Here is a 16,578-nt window from a genome sequence, read left to right as displayed (position 1 = left end):
TAATTTTTTATTAATTTTTTCTGTTTTACATTTTAGAATATTCATTTAAACAGCCTTGAAATATCAATGACTTCCCTTCTTCTCTTTCCAGGGTTCATTTTTCATACCATAAATCCCTGTGTATTTTACATAAACTATACCATTGAGCATTCCATTATTACATCCATCAAAACTTATTTACACTGTTGAATTTATCTTAAGGCTGCCAACGTTTTCAAGTGTACACAATTTGTCCCCATATATTCCATAAACAATTTCCAATCTTCTTTAAACGTATGTTCTTCTTGTTCTCTTATTCTATACGTTAAGTCTGCAAGCTGTGCATATTCCATCAGTTTACATTGCCATTCTTCTTTGGTTGGGACCTCACTCGTTTTCCATTTTGGGGCTAACAAAACACGGGCTGCAGTAATAGCAGACAGAAGTAACCTTTTTTGACACCTGGGAATTTCCATCTGAATTATCTCCAACAAAAAGGACTATGGTTTTTTGGGGGGAAGTACTTTTAAACATTTTTTTCAATTCATTATAAATTGTTCCCAATACTCTTTTGCCCTTTTACAGGTCCACAACGTATGATAGAACGTACCCTCAACCTTATTGCATCTCCAGCACTTATCTGATTCAGTCTTGTACATCTACTCGGAGTTAAATACCATCTGTAAATCATTCTTATGTAATTCTCCTTCAAGGAATAACATGCTGTAAACTTCAGATCGCTCTTCCAAAGTTTTTCCCAGAGATTCAAATCTATATTATGTCCTATATTTATTGACCATTGTCTCACAGAAGCTTTGACAAGCTCGTGTTTTGTTTCCCTATTTATATTGTACTTCTGGATCAGATCACCAGTTCCTTCACTTTTTGTTCAAACATGAAACCAGGCAGATGTAAGAATGTAAAAGGAACCGGCAGCAAGAGTATTGTTAGCCCAGAAATGGAAGCAAGAAGAAATTCTGACGAAAGAAGAATGGCAGACAAAATGCAATTCTATGCAGAATTGGACAAAATTCTATGCAATTCTATGCAGAAATGCAATTCTATGCAGAATTGGACAAAATGACAGGAAGGATTTGAAACCTGTGGGACCAGAGATTTATAGAAGATTGAAAGAAGTATATGAATTATTTGAAGAGCAACTGTAATCAACAAATTACGCTAGTAGGACTACAATATGTTTTGTAAGGAGAAATATACGAAGTGTTACAAAGTAGAAAAAGATAGAGATACTGGTTATGAGTTTGAAATGTAATAGAGAAAATAAGAAACACATGCTAAGAGATTAGATTGGAAAATGTTCAGACAGGACTGATGGAAGTCAAAAAAATTGAATAAGGTGTAAAAGTATGTTTAATTACTGTTGAAAATGATATGTTAAAAAACATATATAGATATACAGATATATATATATATATAGATATATATAGATATTAATGAATGTAAGAGAAGCCTTCTGGAGCAGGCCAGTGACCAATCTACTTCAACATCCTGCTCTCACAGTGGCCAAACAGTGGAGGAATGATCATTTTAAAAATAAAATTGGAGGACCAAATGTCTGCTTTCATGCCATTTGAAAGTATTCTGAAGTGCCAACCTTAAAACACTTGCAACACAGCATATTTTTTCATGGAAAAATATTACAGTGGAAATTGTGAAAAACCGCCACACATGCAAAAATAACCACTGACTTAGTCAGCAATGGCATTTTTTGACAGTGTGCTGACATCCATCCAAGGTGGAAGGCTGGGGGGGACATCTGTTCACCCAAAACGATCTAAGATTCAGCTATTTATGAGTTATATGCCTTTTCAAAAGTATCTAAGTATATGGTGAGTGGATTTGAAAAAAACAATTGGAAGGAGTCAGTCCTTTTCTGAACTTTGTGTGTAACACTGGAGCCAATCACAGGGAAAGGAGGCGGCGTCACAGAGAAGACTCTTGTCAGTAGCTGACAGAAGGCTCCCCTTTCATGAAGATTGGCTCCTGGGTATGTCTGTTGTTAGTGGGAAACAACACACAGGGATGGAGGGCAAGTCAGGATGATGTTCAGCACAGAAGAGAGGAAGAACAGGGTGCAGTTATGAAGAAGAGAATTTGGGGAGACCAGTGGAGGTGGGAAAAGTGGAGGAGAGAGGGGTTTGGAGCAGGCAGAGATGGGGGACAGTGAACAAGAAGGTAGGAAAGGGGAGAACATGGATTGAAGGTTGGGCTCATTCAGTAGAAAACAGAAGAATGTCACATGCTGGTAAAGTATGAGGAGCAATACTGGGAGGATTAAGGATTGAAACCAGACAACTGGTTATCTTTTATAGATAAGTTGAGAGCCTGGCACACACTTTGAGTTCAAAGTCACAAGCAGCTGCCTGCCATCTACTGTAGTACTCCTTTTTCTTCCAGGAATGTAGAAGGACTGTCAAGGCCAGGAACATACAAATCACTTGTGTATGGTGAATATACCAACCAGCCTTGTTAGAATAGTCAGGGAGCCAGGCAATGGAAGGAAAGACAAGGGTGAACACCCTGAAAAACCCAGGAGAGAAACTCAGAGGCAAGACCCAGAGCTGATGGAGATGCTGCGGTGCATCATGTCTGCTGCTGTCCAAGAGTCTGAACCACTAAAGGGATGTGAGCAGTTGGGTTGTGCCTGGTAGCCTTATGCTTAGCTTAAGTTCGGGGTAATGTGCTGTTTCATGCCTTGATGGACTTTATGTGAGGATAACCTGAGCTTACAGGGTTAAACAGCTCAGAGTGTACGCCCCGCCTACTGTTGGGAGGGAGGTTCGTCATTTCCGAGAGCCTCAAGCCTTTGTTCTTTCTCTCTACTTTCGCTTTTGAGGAGAGAGGACGTGTTTTCGCGATGCTGTTCGCTGTGATAGATAATGGATAGTCTGCTGTAAATAAAACTGCTTTTAGCTGCTAAGATCCTGAGTGGACTTTATTTAAGCACACTGAAGAAGGCACTGGAGTTTTTGGTTTTTTTTGCAGTCTTCCTCTTGCCGCTGACGACCTCTGCTATGCTCAGATATGTGGACATTGGAATGCAGAGGCTTGCACAGGGGAAGTGTGCCGGACCTCAGGCTTATCTGAGCAATAAATCAATCCGCTCTGACACTTTATAGAAACCAGTTTTGGGAACAGGGCTTTCTGCAGGCTAACTTTGCCTGGCATCCCACAAGAATGAATTGAACACACTGGAGGGACCAGCACAGTGCAGCTGGAGTGCTTAGCTTTGCCCTCTTAATCTTAATGTTCCTTTATGAAGGTATATCTGTTACTAGACTAAGCTACTTAGGCTGCATTTAGGCTTAGTGTGCAATGTGTTGTTTAATATGCTGTATGCATGTTGGTAAAAGGGACGTGGGTGGTTCTGTGGTCTAAACCACAGAGCTTGCTGATCAGAAGGTCGGTGGTTCAAATCCCCACGACAGGGTGAGCTCTCGTTGCTCGGTCCCAGCTCCTGCCCACCTAGCAGTTCAAAAGCACGTCAAGTGAAAATAAATAAATAGGCACCACTCTGGTGGGAAGGTAAACGGCATTTCCATGTGCTGCTCTGGTTCGCTTAGTCATGCTGGCCACATGACCCGGAAGCTGTCTGCGGACAAATTCCGGCTCCCTCGGCCTACAGAGCAAGATGAGCGTACAACCCCAGAGTCGTCCGCGACTGGACCTAACAGTCAGGTGTACCTTTACCTTTATGCATGTTGGTCCTGCACATTATGTCTTCTGCAGACTAATGTGGGAGACTAATGTGGGAGTGTGGTGTAGTGGTTAAGAGCGGTAGTCTCGTAATCTGGGGAACCGGGTTCGCGTCTCCGCTCCTCCACATGCAGCTGCTGGGTGACCTTGGGCCAGTCACACTTCTCTGAAGTCTCTCAGCCCCACTCACCTCACAGAGTGTTTGTTGTGGGGGAGGAAGGGAAAGGAGAATGTTAGCCGCTTTGAGACTCCTTAAAGGGAGGGAAAGGCGGGATATCAAATCCAAACTCTTCTTCTTCTTCTTCTTCATTCTTGTGCATGAATAAAATGTGTGGTATCCAAACCACAGCTGCCCTTTGGCAGTGCAGGATAGGAACCTGGTCTGAAAGTATGGTCGAAAAAGGGGGGGGGGAAGCATTGGAGGAAGAGGCAGTGGAAGAATCTGCTCCTTCCAGTCACTGCATCTTTGAATGTTTTCTCTTCTGAAGAGCCAATACAGAACTTCTATACAGTGGTACCTTGGTTTACAACCATAATCCATTCCAGAGGTCCGTTTGTAAACCAAAACAGGTTGTAACCCAAGGCGCACTTTCGCCAATGGGGCCTCCAAAAAAAAAATTGTTCGTAATCCCAAAAAATGGGTTGCAATCCAAAAAAAGGTTGAAAACAGGGACATGCACTTCCGGGTTTCACGTGTTTGTAATCCAAAATGTATGCAAACCAAGACGTATGCAAACCAAGGTACCACTGTACTTTTGTAAAAAGCAGCCCCTTCAGAGATTACACAATTTGCAGTACAAGCCTATGCAGCTCTACTCAAAGGAATACAATAGAAAGGAGTTTGGAACAGGGGTTAAGTTACACTAGCAGAATTTACCCTGCTTGCATATTATGCTGCTTTCTGTTATTTTGGCTTGCTCGGTCCCTGCTCCTGCCAACCTAGCATGCCAAAAAGCATGCCAAAAAAAGTGCAAGTAGATAAATAGGTACCGCTCCGGCGGGAAAATAAATGGCATTTCCGTGCGCTGCTCTGGTTTCGGTGTTCCATTGCACCAGAAGCGGCTTAGTCATGCTGGCCACATGACCCAGAAAAACTGTCTGTGGGCAAACGCCAGCTTCCTTGGCCTGTAAAGCGAGATGAGCGCCACAACCCCAGAGTCGTCTGTGACTGGACTTAACTGTCAGGGATCCTTTACCTTTACCTTTTTTATATTATGCTGCTTTCTAATATTTTGGCTTGCTCAACCTGATAACGTTGCAGCTGAGGTGGGGGGGAGTGTTTGGGGTTTCCCCCCTCTCAGTTACTTATTCCTTGAGGATGTAAAATGCTACAGTTGTTAAAGCTTAAACAACTCTTTTCAGTCGGCAAATACACCCCACCACACACACATAAAACTTGTGTGCATTTATAAGCCTAAAATCCAATAACACTCTATTTTATTTGTCAAAAGTTGCCTTTGCTGAAGCCCACTGAGTTTCCTCCTTTGACTCATGTGACATCAGAATCAGATGCCACCCTTTCCTTCTCAGTTAATATATTCTGCCTCAGTGCATAGTTCCTTTTCTTAAACAATATGTTTAGCTGGGGTATAAAACTATACAACATGAAATTCTGTGGCATGACTGCCGTGCAATCACCTTTTTGAAGGAGGAATGTATATATTCCCTTCAATACAAGTAAAAACTGCCAGCTCAGATCTTTCCGGTGATCTCCTAAAAAACTTGAGAGAAACTTTGTAAAATGAGACCTTCAGTGTGGAAACTTGAAGTGTGACCATTCATGCAGAAAAGCCATTAGCTGCGATTTCACCTCTTTCCACCCAGATCTCTGCAGCTTATCATTCACAATGGGCCAAAAACACAGGGGTGTAAACAGGGTGGGGGGAGGGGGTCCTTGCTGGTTTTACGAAATGATTGAGTTGTAATGATTGGAATTTTAGTCACAGGGTTATTGGGCAGTAAAAAATTATTTGGAGGGCTGTAACCTTCCAAAGATGAATAGACTCAATATTTATGAAGTAAAAAAGCTAAAGAACCCCTGGATGGTTAAGTCCAGTCAAAGGTGACTATGAGCTTGTGGTGCTCATCTTGCTTTCAAGCCGAGGGAGCCGGTGTTTGTTCACAGACAGCTTTCTGGGTCTTGTGGCCAGCATGACTAAACCGCTTCTGGCACAACGGGACACCGTGACGGAAACCAGAGCACACAGAAACGCTGTTTACCTTCCTGCCATAGTGGTACCTAATTATCTACTTGCACTGGGTGTGCTTTCAAACTGCTAGGTTGGCAGGAGCTGGGACAGCAACAGGAGCTCATTATGTCATGGGGATTCAAACTGCCAACCTTCTGATCAGCAAGCCCAAGAGGCTCAGTGGTTTAGACCGCATCCTTTTTTACGAAGTAAATCTCTGCAAGAAGGCCAAATGCATCCCACCATAAGCACCACTTCTAAAATATGCTTTGACCTCTTCAAGACTCCACTGTAGGAAATTTCTGCCTTGAGAAAAAATTCTTCTATTTTTCAATCAGCGATTCTCCGGCTGTGTCATAGTGAGACTTTCTAAGCACAGAAAGGAGTGCTTACTCCCAAGGAGTGCTTACTCTACAGGTTGTGCCCCTGGAGATGGATAATTTTATGAGATCCTCTTCTGGATTCCCTCACCTGCTGAGGCTAGGTGGATCATGACTAGGGGACAGGCCTTCTCTGTGATGGCAACCCAATTTCAGACACATTCCCTATTCTGTACACCTGGGACTCATGGCAATGTCTTCTTTATGTCTGGTGAAAACATTTATTTTCACCCAAACACTTGATGATGATGATGATGATGATGACGATGATGAATAGTTAATTTTATCTGTGAATCACTCAAATCTCAAAGTGGTTTCAATAAAAACAGAACAGAACATTAAAAAACTTCCCTAAACAGGGCTGCCTTCAGATGTCTTCTAAAGGCTGAATAGTTACTTATCTCCTTGGCTCAGAGGTCGCATAATTCCAAACCTTCCAACATTTCTCTGATGAAAATAGGGACATCCTAAGGGAAAGCAGAACATTCCGGGTTCAAATCAGAAAGTGGGATGGCTTCTGTAAATCTGGGACAGTCCCTGGGAAATAGGGACACTTGAAGGGTCTGGTAGGCTAATATACCTGAAGGAGTGTCTCCACCCCCATCATTCAGCCTGGACACTGAGGTCCAGCTCCGAGTGCCTTCTTGTGGTTCCCTCACTGTGAGAGTGAGGTTACAGGGAACCAGGCAGAGGGCCTTCTCGGTAGTGGTGCCCACCCTGTGGAACGCCCTCACATCAGATGCCAAGGAAATAAACAACTATCTGACTTTTAGAAGACATCTGAAGGCAGCCCTGTTCAGGGAAGTTTTTAATGTTTGATGTTTTATTGTGCTTTTAATATTCTGTTGGGAGTCGCCCAGAGTGGCTGGGGAAACCCAGCCAGATGGGTGGGGTATTATCTATCTATCTATCTATCTATCTATTCATTTATTTCTATTATTATTATTATTATTATTATTATTATCTGAAAGAAAGTGACTGCCCAAAGTGAGTGTAGATTAAAGTGTAGAGTGCCTATAAGTGTAGATTAAATTTCTTGCAAATTGGGATGTTATCAATTGTGATTTTAAGTTTTGCTGATTTCTCTGGTACATATGCATAAACAACTAAGACCAGCTTTAATTGTTGGTATCTGATAAATCACCAACCTTTAGTATTTGATAAATAACCATTATTGTGACCACTTTCTTAGCTGCATGTCTCTATAAGCACCTGTTTTCGTGTTAATAAATCCTGACTGTCACAGCAGTCTGTGAATAGAAGCCCACTTCATTTGTTCTAATCCTGGGAAGTGATGAGGCCCTGCAGCCACAGCTAGGCATGTCCACACAAGGACGATTGATTCAATTACATCAGGCAATTTAACACTTCACACAAATTACTTTACTATTACCAAGTAAAGACCAGAGGGATAATGTAAACAACATATGCTCACGGATTATGATCATTCTGGCTGTAAAAACATTGCTACACCCCATTAAATGTTATTTTAAATCTTAGCTAAATGAACTTTACAGAAACGGGAATGAATTATCAAATAGATTGTTCCTTTGAGCAACAAAACCTTTCCCTTCGCAGGCCATGTTGGAATTAGGTTGTGAATTTATCTAATTATACACATTTCTGCAAAACTATGTTCTCTAATAAAGTGTATTTCAAAATGTTATTTTCTCTGTGTTCATTGCTCAACTGGAGAAACTGCACTGCAGAATTATGAGAACTGCAAAATCCAAAGGATGACAGTGTTTTCGCTTCACATCTTGTTACTGAAAGTGCAAAATGGGTAGGTTTGCCTTTAAATATGAACTGAAACAATTTCCTCCCATTGCTACATTAGTTGTCAATAGTTACAGGGAGAAGGTCAGGTGGTCCAAAACTCAGAATGAGTTTAGGCTTGCAAGAGATGTATGTATGTACCGTATTTTTCGCTCTATAAGACGCACTTTTTCCCTCCTAAAAAGTAAGGGGAAACGTGTGTGCGTCTTATGGAGCGAATGCAGGCTGTGCAGCTGTTGCTGAAGCCAGAAGAGGGATTGCTGTGCAGCCTCTTCAACAACATTTGATTCAGAATATTTTTTTTCTTGTTTTCCTTCTCTAAAAACTAGGTGTGTCTTATGGTTGGGTGCGTCTTATAGAGCAAAAAATACGGTATGAATGAATGAATGACGGTTTCTTTGGCTGTGCTTAAAGGAAGAGGGAGAACAAGCAAATAGTAGGTCCTCTGCACAGAAAATATTTTAATTGGGGAGAAATGCAACTGGGTGACAGGGAAAACTGCTCAAGACCAACTTTGAACTCAGCTACATTGGCAAAGAAAAAGCGCTTTATATGCATTGTACAGTATATGCATTATAACACTGTGACACCAAATGGCTCTGTGGAGTTCCATTTTTGCCAATCCAATTTCTCATACAAAGTTTGCAGCGTGTTTTCCTGAGACGCTTCTTTGAAGTGTCTAGATCCAGCCTTTGCCTCTGTCTTCACCCAAAAGGAAAGCAGTGCCCAACCTGACGATAACAGAATAAATGATGCAAGAAGGGAGCTGAGGTGGTAAGGGAACAGCTTGCTACTTTAAATAAATTCACATCTCCAGGACCTGATGAGCTGCACCCAGGAGTTGTAAAGGAGCTTGCAAATGTAATCTCACAGCCTCTGCGTATAATCTTTGAGAATTCTTGGAGAACGGGTGAGGTCCCTGTGGAGTGGAGGCACAATTCTATGATTCTATCATCTTGGGTTTATGGACCACAATAAAGCTGTGTGTGAGAGAGAGAGGGAGGGGAGAGAGAGAGAGAGAGAGAGAGAGAGAGAGAGAGAGATTCTATGACAAACACATCATTTGAATGTAATTCGAACTTTTTCTTGGCAAAAACAAGATCTCACAGGTGGGGGGGGCAGTGTCTCCAATAAGCACATTTTTCAAATAAACATATATTTTGATACAAAGATTTCTCCCTCAATGGACTAAAAGTCAGTTGTTTCTGATAACATAACATTGCTTTGGTCTTTCTTTAAGTTTTAGCCACAAAGTGTTCAGTAAACACAGGTATCAAGCAGCCATTTCCTCAGGTAGTTAATCCAGCTTTGACCATACTGTGGGTCTTGTGGATTCCAGCTATGCGGGCCATGTTGAATTGCAACCTTTTGCATTAGCAGTCATAAATGAATCAGTTCCCGCTGCAAGATTTCTCCTACATTTCAATGAGTAAAAAGCTGAGGTGGCTGCATTGAAAATTTCCTGGCACGTGTTGATTTACTAGAATACCTTAATGTAATTGTTTTCAGATATATATGTGGTATTTAACACATCCACATTTACATAAAGATTTTTGTTTAATCTGTGGAAAGTCTTTAGCACCCTCTAATGGTAAAAACCTGTTATCCAAAACCATACACAAAACCAAATAATCAAGAGAATTTCACTGTGTTCCGTTACATTTGTGGCCGAATACACAAACTAATTGACCTTCAATGTGTGTACAGAATTTGCAGACAGGGTACAATTTATAAAATGCCTAAATGTGAGATTCAGTTGTTCAAAAGCTAGTACCATTGAAACAAAGGAGGTTTGCGGGTAGTTTCAAATAAATCATCAATAGATCTGGAAATCAGCCCTGAGTGCTCACTGGAAGCTGAGACTCCAATACTTTGGCCACCTCATGAGAAGAGAAGACTCCCTGGAAAAGACCCTGATGTTGGGAAAGATGGAGGGCACAAGGAGAAGGGGACGATGGAGGACGAGATGGTTGGACAGTGTTCTCGAAGCTACCAGCATGAGTTTGACCAAACTGTGGGAGGCAGTGGAAGACCGAAGTGCCTGGCGTGCTCTGGTCCAGGGGGTCACAAAGAGTCAGGCACGACTAAACGACTAAACAACAACAAGATCTGGGGCAATGGGCTGTAAGAGAGAGATGGCCATGGATCTCCTCCTCTTTCTGAACAAAGTCCCGGAAAGTATGCTCCCTCTCTTTTTCAGAGTTTTTTGAACATGGTCTGAACTCTCTGTCCTCTCCATTGTTTTTTGTAGAAGTCCATCTCGTGTGTGTATAGCTGAGATGCAGTAAATAAAGTTGTGCAAACTGCAAAATGAACACACGCAAAGAAACACTTCATATATCAAAAGGCTACCTGTCACGGGTGATGGTCGGGTCACCAACTGTCATCAAACAAACTAAGCACACGAACTGCCGAAGACAATGCCATCTTGAAAATCTTTAAAAATACACAGCTGTTGCCCTTTGCTGTGCTGGCCAGGGTGTTGCACAGCATTATTACAAGACAAAGACATTTCTAGCCTAGCATATCTCTTTGTGATATTATGAACGGGGCACATGCCCATTTACAAGATGCACACAGCGAATGTTTTGTACTAAGTTTACTGAAGCCGTGGCAAACAGAATGCTCGGCTGTCTCAATTGCTCGACTACAGAGAATTTGCCAGCCATCTAAATTACTTCTGAAAGACTGAACGCATTTAGGAAGATAATGGAAAAGAGCAGCCAGGTAACAGCTATCACCCCGTAACAAGAGATCAAGGCCGTTTATGATCAGCCCAGCATCTATTAAACTTCTTTATTTCCTTTTCCTTTTCCTCAGTAGCCATTCAAACTTGAGTTGCAAGAAAGCATAGCAAGACGTGCTATCCATCTGTCTCGAGAGAGAATGGTATAATACAGACCTACCTTCCAGAACATTTTAAACATTACTAAGCATGTGAAATTCTTTCAATGCTCAGGATAACTACTGTATTTTTTGTGTATAACACGCACGCCCCCCATGTATAAGATGCCCCCTATTTTGGGGGACTCAAAATTAAGAAAATGGGGGGAAATTGCCCAGAGTTGCTGAGCTTTTTTTGGGAGTGGCCCAGAGTTGTTGAGCTTTTGCCGATCACCCACCCAATTGCCGCAGCTTCAGCCAATCAACACCAGCCCTTGCCGCAGCCACCAATAACACGCCTAATAGCCACTGACAATCTCCAGCTCACAGCAACAACCAATCCTACGTCCTCCCTATGCACTATCCATGTATAAGATGAGCCCCAATTTTTAACATAATTTTTTAATTAAAAAACCTCGTCTTGTACATGGAAAAGTATATAGAAGTCTATATTTTGTAAAAATAGGAACCAGGTATCTGATTTTAAAGGCCAATCAACACGCCCAACTTAGGACCAAACTAGACATGACAGGCCAGCCAAACATATTTTTGTCCACCGCCCCCATTCACTCTTCACAGGAAAGGAAGCATGCAGAGCAATGGAATGAAACCTCTCTTATCCCCTGCCTTGCCTTGTTGCACTCTGTGGTTTTAAGCAATTTTCTCCCAGCATGCATGGTGAGAGAAGTAGTATCTCAGCACAAGCTGTGCTCCCAACTCATGTATGTCTGTTTGAGCATCAGGTCATTTGGGCATATAAACAAAGCACAGGCTTTGAGGGCAGAGTCTGCCCTCAACAATGTCAAAAAGAGCAACAACCCCACAACAACAATGACCCTACTTGTTAGAATTCTTGCCCCGTGTTGCAGTCATGGCATTGGTTTTCACATGACGGTGTATGTTTTCATTCCACATCGTGGGAAGTGACGGAGACAGGATGTTTTTATTACTGTGTTTCCATGATGTAGGAATGTTGTCCTTTGTTCTCTCTCTTTGCTATCTGATGCTGAAGAGGAAGGAGCTGAGTTACGATGCTCCGAGTGTGTATATGTAAATAAACGTAGTTTAGCCAAAATGCTGCGCTACTGAGTCTGTCACTCGAACTGCCAACACTCTGAAGAAGAAGAAGAGAAGAAGAGTTTGGATTTGATATCCTGCTTTATCACTACCCTAAGGGGTCTCAAAGCGGCTAACAATCTCCTTTCCCTTCCTCCCCCACAACAAACACTCTGTGTGGCGAGTGAGTCTGAGAGACTTCAGAGAAGTGTGACTAGCCCAAGGTCACCCAGCAGCTGCATGTGCAGGAGCAGGGAAGCGAACCTGGTTCACCAGATTATGAGTCCACTACTCTGAACCTCTACACCACACTGGCTACTAGTCCTACTAGTCCTAAAGTGTGTTGATGCCTTTTGGTATCAGTCGCTGTGATGTTTGGGCTGGAAAAAGACTTTGAGTCTCCCGATCCGAGACCAGGGAGAAGAGTTGGTGGAAGAAGATTGGAAGAAATTTAAAGTTTATTTACAGAAACACTGTAAAATTAAGGAATGTTAGAAAGATGTTGGAATGAAGTAATGTGGTTTTAGCAGAAATGCTATAAAGGATTAAGAAAAAACAGATTGTTAAATGGTGAAAGGAGGGAAAGTAAAGTTACATTATATTAAGATAAAATATAGGACAAAAACTGGAAAAGATGGAAAGGACTTGCTGAAATAGCTAACTGAACTAGAATACAAAAAAGTGAGGTGTGAGGAGGTCAAGGAAACAAGCAAATGAAAGATAAGTTATGGGAAGGTTCATTGTATTTTGTGTTTTTTTTCTCTCTTTAACTGTTTTTATCTTTTTAGTCTTTTTTGTGATGTTTTGTTTTTGCTTAATATGTTGTTTTCTATTTTTTCTTTCTGTAACCTCTTAAATCTTAATAAATATTATTTAAAAAAAAAAAAAAGACTTTGAGTCTCCCGAACGACCAACCAGGAGGGAGAGAACATGCCAGTCAGGCATGTGTCTCTGCTGGGTGCCTACTTGTGTGTAAGATGCTCCTGACAACTACACCCTCACTGTACCACAGCTGAATATCTGTAAGGGGGATGGGGAGAGAGCAACTGAACTTAAAGGCCAGTCACTGCTGTGACAGGGTCGGGAAACTCTGCGATTTACAATGGCTGATCCTGAAGTCTTCCCAGGGGCTGAGGTGTCCCTATGATGTACAAGCTACTCACAGAGGATATAGATGAGCATTATGAGAGGCAGGAGTAACCTGATGTGGTAATGGGCATATCTAACATGAAGGAGATTTAATTCCAAGGTAAAGAACTCAGTTTTGAGGAAGCGTTCAACCCTCTGTATATAATCCTGGATTCATGGATTAACCACATTGACTTGGGAGTGGAGAATGAAAACGGTACGTCCTGCTACAAGTAATTTCTTTTATGCCTAGCCACTCAGTTGCACATTTTTTAGTTGATACAAATCTCTCCCACTGAAGATCATCTAGGGTATGCCAAATTAGGTGCAATATAGCGCATGAGAAAGCCCGCTAGAATTCCAGCAATTAAAAGTAAATGTAACTTCACATTGATTATAATCCTTCCCCGAGATCACCCAAATTGCATACAGTTTCTTTCTAAATTAGTCTTAATTAGCATCCAATCCAAATTTAATAAGGGGAGTTATTTCATGTATATAATTGTTCATAGGCAAAACATTGTGCAATAATCATCATTAGGATGGAACACATTTGTGTTGCTCAGGATTATTTAGCAGTCTCCAGTGTGGAACTGATTGTCAGAAAGTCAGAAATTGCATGTCACTTGAAGGAAAATGGAGGGGGGGTGCCTGCAGATTTCTTGAAGGAGAGTTTGACCTCCAAACAACACAACTTTCACAGGCCCATCCTCTGCCCAGTCACCTTCCTGTCCCTGTTGCCCAACCTTTCCCTGTTCACTTTCCTCTTTTCAACAGGACAGGTGAATGTTGACACTCAAGGCAGTGCCCCCAGGCTGGCTTTGAAACTGCACTTTCAGGGACAGCATGTGAGAGTTCAGCTTCTGCTGCACCACCCCATCACATCACAGTCAAAGACATAATTTCACAAAATAATAACCAGTCAGATCATTGAGTAAGCCTTCTGTGTGTCTGGCGTTCAGCCTGACCAGTCTTTGTTGCAAAGCCAGATCCTTCTTGGGGTGCTTCTGGATGGGGCTTGGGGGGGACTTAATTTATGAATGGGTTATTATACTGAAAGCAGGTCACTGTAAACAGGTTTGTTCATTTGTGTGCTTACTGGGTTTTCCCCAGAAAGGGTTGATCTAGCTTAAATTGGAGCATTTTGATGCCAATAACATCCTGTAGCTGCCACAAAAAGCTCAGGTGTGTGAGGAGCACTGTTCCATCATGAACACCTGTTTGGAAGCATCCTTGCTCTTTTGTTCTTTGATCTAAGTAACCGAGGAGATAGGACTTACTAGAGTTTCATGCCAAGCTTCACCTTGCTTCTTGGGTCCTCTGCTGTTCACTTGGATCTCAGGAGCACATCTTTCAGAAGATTTCAATTATGATTCTAAGAAGATTGGATAAGACCCATTGCACTGCAAATAGAACAACTGGAATACCAGGAAAAATTCTGTTCCATTTCCATCTTTGACAGATGCCATGTAATCTTAGTTCAGGCATTACATGGTGCCATTTTTGAAGCAGCACATCGCCATCTTCCACAATGTTCTTAAGCACTTCATTCCAGTTTTCCAGCAGCCTAACCTAGCGTATCATGCTGCTTTTTGAAATACTATGTAAAATAGGATATTACAAGAGGAGTGCCATTGTTTCAGCCCTTCAGTATTTATGAGTTACTTCCTTGTAGATGAACAGTTTCCTTTGCTTTGTCATCCTGCAAACATATTTTATGGAATGTTTTTACTACTGCTTTGAAGTTGGCAAATCTCCCAGAGAGATACACAACTGGGCGTTATCTGGAAATAAACATGAAATAAAGCAAGCACCCACTTCTGTTCAGCTTTATAGCCCACAAAACGCCTTACGTTTGACAAGCAGAAATGTGCAGGCCACTAAAGTAATAACAATGGATCTTCTCTAGCAAAGTTTAGAATTCTGCTATGCTAATGTTAAGCCAACATTTATATCTTGGCTTAACAATATGAATGAGCTTCATGGTCCTACATATAGCTGCTTTGATCCTCCCTTCATGCAAGCTAGGATGCATGTTGGGAAGTCTTTGGTTAGCTATAGTTATTTATTTTGTGGGTTTATTATGATTATATATTTGTCCAGCCTTTAAGGATATAGAAACCTATCTAAGGCCGCTCGCAAATAAATTCTAGCACTTTAATAAAAATCACAAGAGAAAAAATGCTAAAACATTACACATCACACACATGAAACATTGTACTAAGCTTTCACCTGGGTGAGAATCATCTCACAGTCTTTGACAGCATTGACTCTGCAGCCTTCAAGCAAGCCAACTTGCCTTATTATTGCTCCCTAGCATCCCACTGCCAGAGGATTGCCTCCTTCCATTCACCCCTTTGCCTCCTCCAAGTGGAAGAAACCTGGGCAGTGCTGAATGTCACATCCATTGCCAGGTGTGTCCTGCTGGAAATAGGAAAGAGCTTTCCCCTTGGCCTGCCTTTATATCCACTCAGTTGCCGAGTGCTTTTGTGACATCACAAGAAAGCCATAGCCAATGGCAACACCTGGCAATCTTCATTGCTTTGAGCCTCACAATGGTGGGTGGACCTATCAGTGATTGTGTGCTTGTTTATTCAGGACACGGGTGGTGCTGTGGTCTAAACCACCGAGCCTCTTGGGCTTCCCAGTCAGAAGATTGGCAGTTCAAATCCCCGTGATGGAGTGAGCTCCTGCTGCTCTGTCCCAGCTCCTACCAACCTAGCAGTTCAAAAGCACACCAGGGCAACTAGATAAATAGGTACCACTGCGGTGGGAAGGTAAACGGCGTTTCCGTGCACTCTGGTTTCCATCACAGTGTTCCGTTGCGTCAAAAGCAGTTTAGTCATGCTGGCCACATGAACCAGAAAGATGTCTGTGGACAAACGCCGGCTCCCTCGGCGTGAAAGCGAGATGAGCGCTGCAACCCCATAGTCACCTTTGACTGGACTTAACCGTCCAGGGGTCCTTTACCTTTTACCTACTTGCCAGTAGTCATTGGACATCCTCATCTACTTTGACGTCTATCAGCTTCCAGCCCATTTCCTGACTGTCTTTGGGTCTTTGAGGATTGCAAGAGAATGCATAAAGGTTCTTCAGTTCACTGACTGCAAGGGTCACAGCCATGAGGTGTAGCTCTTCTCATGCCCAGTAACAATGTGAGCCATGCCAAAAGTCTTGCAGGGAATATGCAGTGGACAGCCAGTTGCCATCAGAGACAGCTTCTACACAACAACAAGAGATTGGGGAACAATCCATCAAAGGTGGATCTAGGGGAGCACAACAAGTTTGGTCACACCAGGCATAGCAGGCACCCAAACTTTGACATCCAGCAGAAGGTGAGAGGTGGGTGGGTGCCAGATTTTTGCATCACACAGAGCACCACTGAAATCTGAGGTTTTGAGATCTGCTGCTGAATCCATGTCTCCTTCTCAATGTAAACCAAAGTATCTTCATAGATCTAAGGCAGAACT

The 16,578-nt window shown here is 42.3% G+C and overlaps 1 long non-coding RNA gene across 1 annotated transcript; it reads right to left on the bottom strand.

Annotated features, from left to right (window-relative positions):
* Positions 1-8,490: 8,490 nt before the first annotated feature.
* Positions 8,491-15,551, bottom strand: LOC308458437. The gene is made up of 4 exons (XR_013977409.1): positions 15,341-15,551; positions 14,389-14,810; positions 11,766-12,038; positions 8,491-9,021 (listed from the first exon to the last, which is right to left on the bottom strand). It is a non-coding gene; the product is annotated as an uncharacterized lncRNA (long non-coding RNA).
* Positions 15,552-16,578: the final 1,027 nt, after the last annotated feature.

This window comes from Podarcis pityusensis (genome assembly GCF_964106645.2).
Source record: "Podarcis pityusensis genome assembly, chromosome: 11".
Lineage (NCBI taxonomy): Eukaryota > Metazoa > Chordata > Lepidosauria > Squamata > Lacertidae > Podarcis > Podarcis pityusensis.
This window is presented reverse-complemented; position numbering and strand designations above follow the sequence as displayed.